General features: G+C 42.4%; 1 pseudogene; it reads right to left on the bottom strand.

The window, feature by feature from the left end:
• Nucleotides 1-2,593: 2,593 nt before the first annotated feature.
• On the bottom strand, nucleotides 2,594-4,015 carry LOC106000461 (annotated as a pseudogene).
• Nucleotides 4,016-7,171: the final 3,156 nt, after the last annotated feature.

Below are 7,171 nucleotides of genomic sequence, written 5' to 3'. Positions count from 1 at the left end.
CTTCCCAGAGTATCCACATAGGATTTGGCTTTGGCATGGTGCTTCCTTCACTAATGTCATTCTAAAGAGGTCCTACAAGAGTTCATCCCAGGAAATTGTGGGCTCAGCCAGAAGGGCTAGTCTTTTTTTGCATATATATATATATATATATATATATATATATATATATTATGTGAAAATACCATACAGAGGGGTTACAATTACATGGGCAACATAATGAGTACATTTCCTATCAAGCATTGTTGCCTCCTCCTTTGTTTCCCCTTCCCATCCCTTCCCAACCCCCCCCAACCCCCCCATCTGATCCTCCCCCCTTCCAAAGTTGTAAAGTTCATTTTTCAACATAACAACTTGTACAGCTCATTGTTGCAATGGGTCTACCTGTATCTCTATTTCAACAATTTGTTTTTTCCCTTCCCCTCCAGAAATTATACCAACATCAAAGACAGTAAAAGCAGGGGTTATATTGTAGGGGAGGGACATACAAAGCAACAAAGAAATAATCTTAAAAATGTGTTAGAAACAATTGCATGAAAGAAAAACCATTTAAATACTTATCTTGGGGTTCATTCCCCTAACATCAACTTATCTGACCTTTTCTGCTTGACTCAGACATACACTGGTTATTGCAAATAAGGGAAACCATGGAACCTATGTTTCTTTGGGCCTGGCTTACTTCACTTTATATAATTTTTTCCAAATCTTTCCATTTCCTAACAAATGGGGCAATGTCATTCTTTCTGATGGAGGCATAGAATTCCATTGTGTATATATACCACATTTTCTTGATTCATTTATCTACTGAGGGGCATCTGGGTTGGTTCCATATCATAGCTATGGTAAATAATGCTGCAATAAACATAGTTGTGCTGGTCAGAAACACTAGTGTTAAGCATCAAATTTCTATGTCATTTCACTTCCCTCCTAAGGAGTACCTAGAATTTGTGTGTGTGTGTGTGTGTGTGTGTGTGTTTGTGTGTGTGTTGGTCCTGGGGCTTGAACTCCGAGCATGGGTGCTATCCCTGAGCTTTTGTGCACAAGGATATGCTCTACCACTTGAGCTACTCTACCACTTTTAGGTTTTTGGTGATTAATTTGAGGAGTCTCACAGATTTTCTTGCCTGGACTGGCTTCAAACTGTGATAATCAATTCTTAGCCTTCTGAGTAGGTAAGATTACTGTCATGAGCTACTGGCACCAGGCACATTCTAGAATGTTTTTTTCTGTGTTATTTACCACTGAGAAAAATGGATGCTGCCTAAAACAGATGAATTCACAGCCACAATCCAGCATGTCCTGCAAGAGGCGTGGTAGTAGCACGGGCTGTGGAGCCAATCAGGCAGACCTGGGTCACAATTCTAGTTCTGCCACATAATGGCTATGAGACCTTGGGCAAATCCTCTAACCTCTTGGAGACATAGCTTTTCCATCCGCAAAATGTGAAATGATCTATGACACAGGGAAGTTGTGAGGATTAAACAGGATAATTCTGATAGATTGCAGTGCCTGGCCCAGAATAAGCCCTCAATAAACAGAAGACATTATTTCTCAGTATGCCAGGAAAGTCAGGAAACAAGAATTTGGGGAAATACTTTGGAACTACTCAAATGGTTTCTTTTCTCCATCCTGTCCTTCCACGGGGGTTCAAGGCAAGAGCACCTAGGCAAAAAGGCCTGTGGGAGCTGGGCACCGATGACTCAGCCTGTAATCGTAAACTATTCAGGAGGCTGAGATCTGGGATGACGGCTCAAAGTCAGGCTGGGCAGGAAAGTCTGTGAGACTCTTATCTCCAATAAATTACTAGAAAACCAGAATTAGTGCTGTGGCTCAAGTGGTGGAGCGCTAGCCTTGAGCTGAAGAGCTGAGGGACAGCACCCAGGCCCAGAGTTCAAGCCCCACAACCGACCAAAAAAAAGAATAAATAAATAAATAAAGAAAGAAAGAAAGAAAGAAAGAAAGAAAGGAAGGAAGGAAGGAAGGAAGGAAGGAAGGAAGGAAGAAAGAAAGAAAGAAAGAAAGAAAGAAAGAAAGAAAGAAAGAAAGAAAGAAAGAAAGAAAGAAAAAAGGCCTTTGGGTCCTTCAGGTTCTCAGGCTGACTGACAAGGTGGGCACCGGATGGAATCTCTGGAATGGAAGCCCAGCCCATTCACAAGCACAGCACTCATCTGGTTTGTGGGGGCTGCATGTGTGTCTCCACACTGCAGTAGCCTTCTGGCTGCAGCATGGCATCACGTGGCAACGCACGAGGCTCTCAGCCTGTGCACTACTCTCTACTACTCTATTCTCGTGAGAGCCGAATGAGGCGTGGGGGGTCAAAGGGGAAGGAGTCGAAGTACGTGAGGAGGCAGCTGAGGTAAAGGACGTTTGTGCTGCAATGAGCCTCACTGGAGGCCTATCAGGGCTCCTGGTGTCTGAGTTCCCCACAGCCCTTTTCTACAGGTGGGGTGCTGGTGAGCCTTAAGTTGGGGTACGCAGGGCTGCTGCTCTCGGTTTCTGCAACAGTGTGTGGAACAGGGAAGCTCCGTCTTCCCATGGGCACGAGGGACTTGGGCTGAGGGGGGCCTACAGGCATCATGTTTTCCTGAAAGCCGCTTCACCTCCCTTTCCTTTGGGTGACTGTCCTGGGCATCATCGTGGCCTTGCTTCCTCCCCCAGAAACTCGGGCATTTGGTACCATGGAACTGGGCTGGGCATTTGTCTGGAGGCCCTTTTGGGGAAGGAGCCACAGAAGGGGTTCTGTTTTCAGGCCTATCTTTGGGAGAGCTCTTCTTGTCATTCTCATTCTGGAATCTTTTGCTTCTAGCAATTCTGGAAACAGGCGCCTTGAAGAGCATGGGAGGTCATCCATGCTTCCTATAGGTGTTCCCTTAGGGTCTCTCTCTTGGCCCAGTTGTGGGGGCTTCTGGGAGTCCAGCAGGTGACACAGAGTGTCTGGGCTGAAGAGTGCCCCCAGGGCTTGGCTCTGTGCCTTTTTGTAGGGAACCTTCTGAATGGAAACTCTGGCTGCTGTTGTCGTTGTTGAAGTCCAGCAGGATAAGAGAGCCACCTCTTCTTGAACTGGTGCCCCTGCTCCTCCTCTTCTGGCCAACATATCGGTCTGTACCACACCTGCCCTCTGTCTCTCCTCTTCTTGGGTGGGGGTGGGGGTGGTAGTCCACCACTTTTACCTACTTAAAGATAGAAAGTGAAGCTTCACCCACAGTCACTCCATGCTGCTCACATCTTCGGGCCTTCTCTATGATCATCATCACTTTCTTGATGTCATCCTTTGCCCAGCTCTGGTTCTTGTCCCATACAGTCCAGCAGACCGTGCTGGCAGGGCTGGAGCTGGATCAAGCCAGAGGCAGAGCCAGGCCAAGGATCACATAAGGTTACTATTGCTACAATGAGAAAAGGAAATGGCTATAAGATTTAGTGGCTTTTTTTGCCAGTAGTACTGGAGTTTGAATTCAGAGCCTTGTACTGACTTGGTTTGCTTGCCTGGCTGGTACTTTACCACTTGAGCCATGCTTTCAGTCTGTTTTTTGCCAGTTATTTTGGAGATAGAGTCTCAAAGACTTTGCAGCCCAGCCTAGCTTTGATCCATCATCCTCTGCATCATAGCTTCCTTCAAGCAAGGATTGTAGGCATGAGCCACTAGCACCAGGCTGGACATTTAGTATCTTGAAACTAAAAGAAATCCATATTTGTCCCTCACATTTTGTCGGTTGACTGGTATCAGATGGTGGGTTCTCATTTAGTGTCTGTGCTTTGATTAGATCCAGAGGATCAGCAATGATCTCTAGGCTCTATTGGCCAGATCTCTCAAGTAGAGTCACTTTCATATCTGGCTTTTCACACAGATGAAACCTCCATCTGACATCTCCTGTTCTTTGGGAGTCTCTGTGCTTTCACAGGGAGCACCCTCTGAGTGAGAGTTTCAGCAGACATATGTGGAACTGTGTCTTCCTAACACCTAGGCTGAGAGGCAGTAGAACTTACCTCTTTCAGAATCTACTGCAGCAGCATAGGCCATTTTTGAGGGGAAGTGATTATGTAATAGTAGGAGGATGACACTATATGGCAAGGAAAGGAAGGCATTGATAGTGCACATCACTACAAGATGTAGTGAGCTAGCACTGACACCTGGCTGGTAGGACTGTATAGGCTGAGAGTAAGTACCATAGTGTGAACATGAAAACCCTCAGATGCAGCCATTTACCTTCAGATGATTTGTCCACCGGAAATATATAACTAGACAGATGCACAATGATTTTTGGACAGTTTTATCACCCTTGTTTTTTTTCAAATGGGGTGAGAACAAAAAATTGAAAAATATATTTTTGAATATTTTAATTACCTTTAAGTATTTGTACAAAGTAGTTGCCATTGACCAAAGCAACTTATGATTACATAGCATCTTGATCACTGTCACTGTTTTCAACATTCTTACCCAAATATGTAAATGTCAGTCAGAAAGCAGTTGGATACTTTGAATGGCATCCATATCCTGGCATAGATTGGAAACCCTTGGTAAACCTTGAGATCTTCAGGTAATAATCAGTAATGAAAAAAATATGGCCTTCAGAAAATCAAGGTTGAAGTCAGGGCAGCCCCATGTCCTCTGCTTTTTGTGGATTATACAACCTTCCAGTGAAGTGTGTGGTTCTAAGCTTTCTTTAATATGGCCCTCAGACATACTCTGCCTTTCCCTGCAGATCTCATAGTAGTCTCTGTTTCCAGAGCATGTCATCAGAACAAATCGTGGCTACTTTGTCTCCACAAGACTTATTTTCCCAGCCAAGTCATTTACCAGCTTATGAGTTAATAAGCAAGATACATCCATCTGTTTGTTAAAATTCCTGAATACTAGATGATTTCCCACTTCTGCTAAGCTAGGAGCTTGCTGTTTTCTGCTTTAGCTAGAGTTCAGAGTAGCTGTTTGGTGATCATTAAATTTATATGCTGTCTGTACTTTTGGGCTTTCTGACCTGGAGCATCACTCTAGTTATTATCCCAGGTAAAGGTCTGCTTTGTTTCATGAGATGTTTATGCTTCCATTCAAAATGTCAACCTCTGGGTTTGAGGTGTGGCTCAGTTGGTAGAGTGCTAATCAATGAGCAAAAGGGTCAGGTAACGAATTTTAGTCCTAGTCTCAAGCCCAAAAGAAAACATCAACTCTATGGGAGCTTTCAAAATTATGTTATTATTGATCTTGTTGATAAGCTTACAAGTAATTCATGAGGAGTAAAACGTTAGTGAGATTATCTAAAGAAAATTAGAATTAATGGTGAGACTAGAAAACCTAGCTTAGGGATAGGAATTAATCCAACCTTATTACTGTCTGTCCTCTCATCTGAAAGGCTCATGTCTGGACATGTGGAAATATGCATATGTACATGTACATATATACATATAGTGTATATATACATGTGTAGCAATGCAAATAAATTGTAATATTGAACTTAGAAATATATTTAGTATGGTTGGGAAGGTGGCTCAGTGGTAGAGTGCTTGCCTTGCAAGCATGAGGCCCTGGGATTGATTCCTCAGCACCACATAAGCAAAAAGAAAAAAACCAGAAGTGGCGCTGTGGCTCAAGTGGTAGAGCGCTCGCGTTGAGCTGAAGAGCTGAGGAATAGCGCCCAGACCCAGAGTTCAGGCCCCACGACTGGACCCAAAAAAAATTGAAAAAAAAGAAAAAAAAGAAATATACTTAGTATACAAACAGTAAGTATTTGAACAATTTTCGTTGTATAACTAGGTTTTCCTAAGAAAGTCATTTACTCATAGGCAGGACAGAATGTTCAAGAAGAAATTTTGTGATCAAATCTAAGTTTCTTTTAAAAAAATTGACAATACTGGGGTTTGATCTTAGGACTTAACTCATACTTCTGTCTCTTCTCGTTTTTTGTTTTTTTTTGCTATTACCAGGGCTTGAACTCAGGGCCTTGCACTCTTGCTTGGTGTTTTTGCTCAAGGCTAGTGCTCTACTATTTGAGCCAGACCTCTACTTCTGGATTTTTGCTGCTTAATTGGAAATAAGAGTTTCATGTATTACTCTGCCCAGGTTCACTTCAAACCTCAATCCTCAGATTTCAGTCTTCTGAGTAGCTAGCATATGCTACCCATTCTAGTTTGGATTTCAGACAGTATATTGCTAACTTTTTCCAGACCTGGTCTCAAACTGTAATGATTTCTGTCCCTGACTGTCAAGTATTAGGCATGCACCGCTACACCAGGTCCCCAGAGGAAAAATTGCACATATTTAAATTTTCTCACACAGCAGATGTGAATGTTTGCTCACACTGCCTATATTTAGAAAAATAAAAAGGAAGTGATCATAGTATAACAGTTTATCTTTTGAAATAGTGACTTTAAAGTAAAAAAATCAGTATTGTAAGAACACAAGGTGGTTCTTTTTTGACAGATGCCATTGATTGTTTTTTATTTTGGGAAAATACGTAGAACAGAAACTTACCATTCTAATAATTTTAAGTATATGGTTCAGTGGCATGGAATACATTCACATTATTATGCACTCACTACCACCATTCATTTCCAGAACCTTAGCTTCTCAATTCTCTTTAGCTTCTAGATATCCAGAAAAGATGACTAATCTCAATAAGAGCCACTTCTAACTCACAGAATCCACACCTACTCAGGAGGACAGAGGAGGCAGCTATGGTCCAAATTGAAGGGTCAAAGAAGAAAATGCCAGTGAGTGTAGGATAAGAATGTGTTCATCATGCATTAGGACCTAGGACAAGCAAGAAAGGAAAAATAGAATGGTATCTCTAACACTGCCATAAAATTGGCTGGAAAATTGAAGACTGTTTAGCTTCAGCAAAATGTCTAGCATCACCATTACAATGAAATGTCCTTTTTAAAGAAATTATTGACTCTGTATGGGTAAAAATATAGTGTGTCATTCCCTCTCTCTTTTTGCTCCCCCCACTCTCCCTCTCCCTCTTGCTCTTTCAATCTTGTGGTGTACTATACCCCCAACTTCAGCTTTCTGCTACATAATACCTAAGATGCTAGGAACCTAAGTAGTAATGAAAGACTTGCTTTCATTCTTGGGTTCACAATCCAGTCTGAGAAAAACATTCATTGATTTACTATGATAACCACAATAACAGAAAAATGCAATGGTCACCTACATTTCCTGGGGGAAGGCTTTGGCAAGAAA

The sequence above is a fragment of the Dipodomys ordii genome, unplaced genomic scaffold, assembly GCF_000151885.1.
Source record: "Dipodomys ordii isolate 6190 unplaced genomic scaffold, Dord_2.0 Scaffold219, whole genome shotgun sequence".
NCBI lineage: Eukaryota > Metazoa > Chordata > Mammalia > Rodentia > Heteromyidae > Dipodomys > Dipodomys ordii.
The sequence above is the reverse complement of the archived record's forward strand: the minus strand, read 5'-3'. Positions and strand labels throughout refer to the sequence as shown.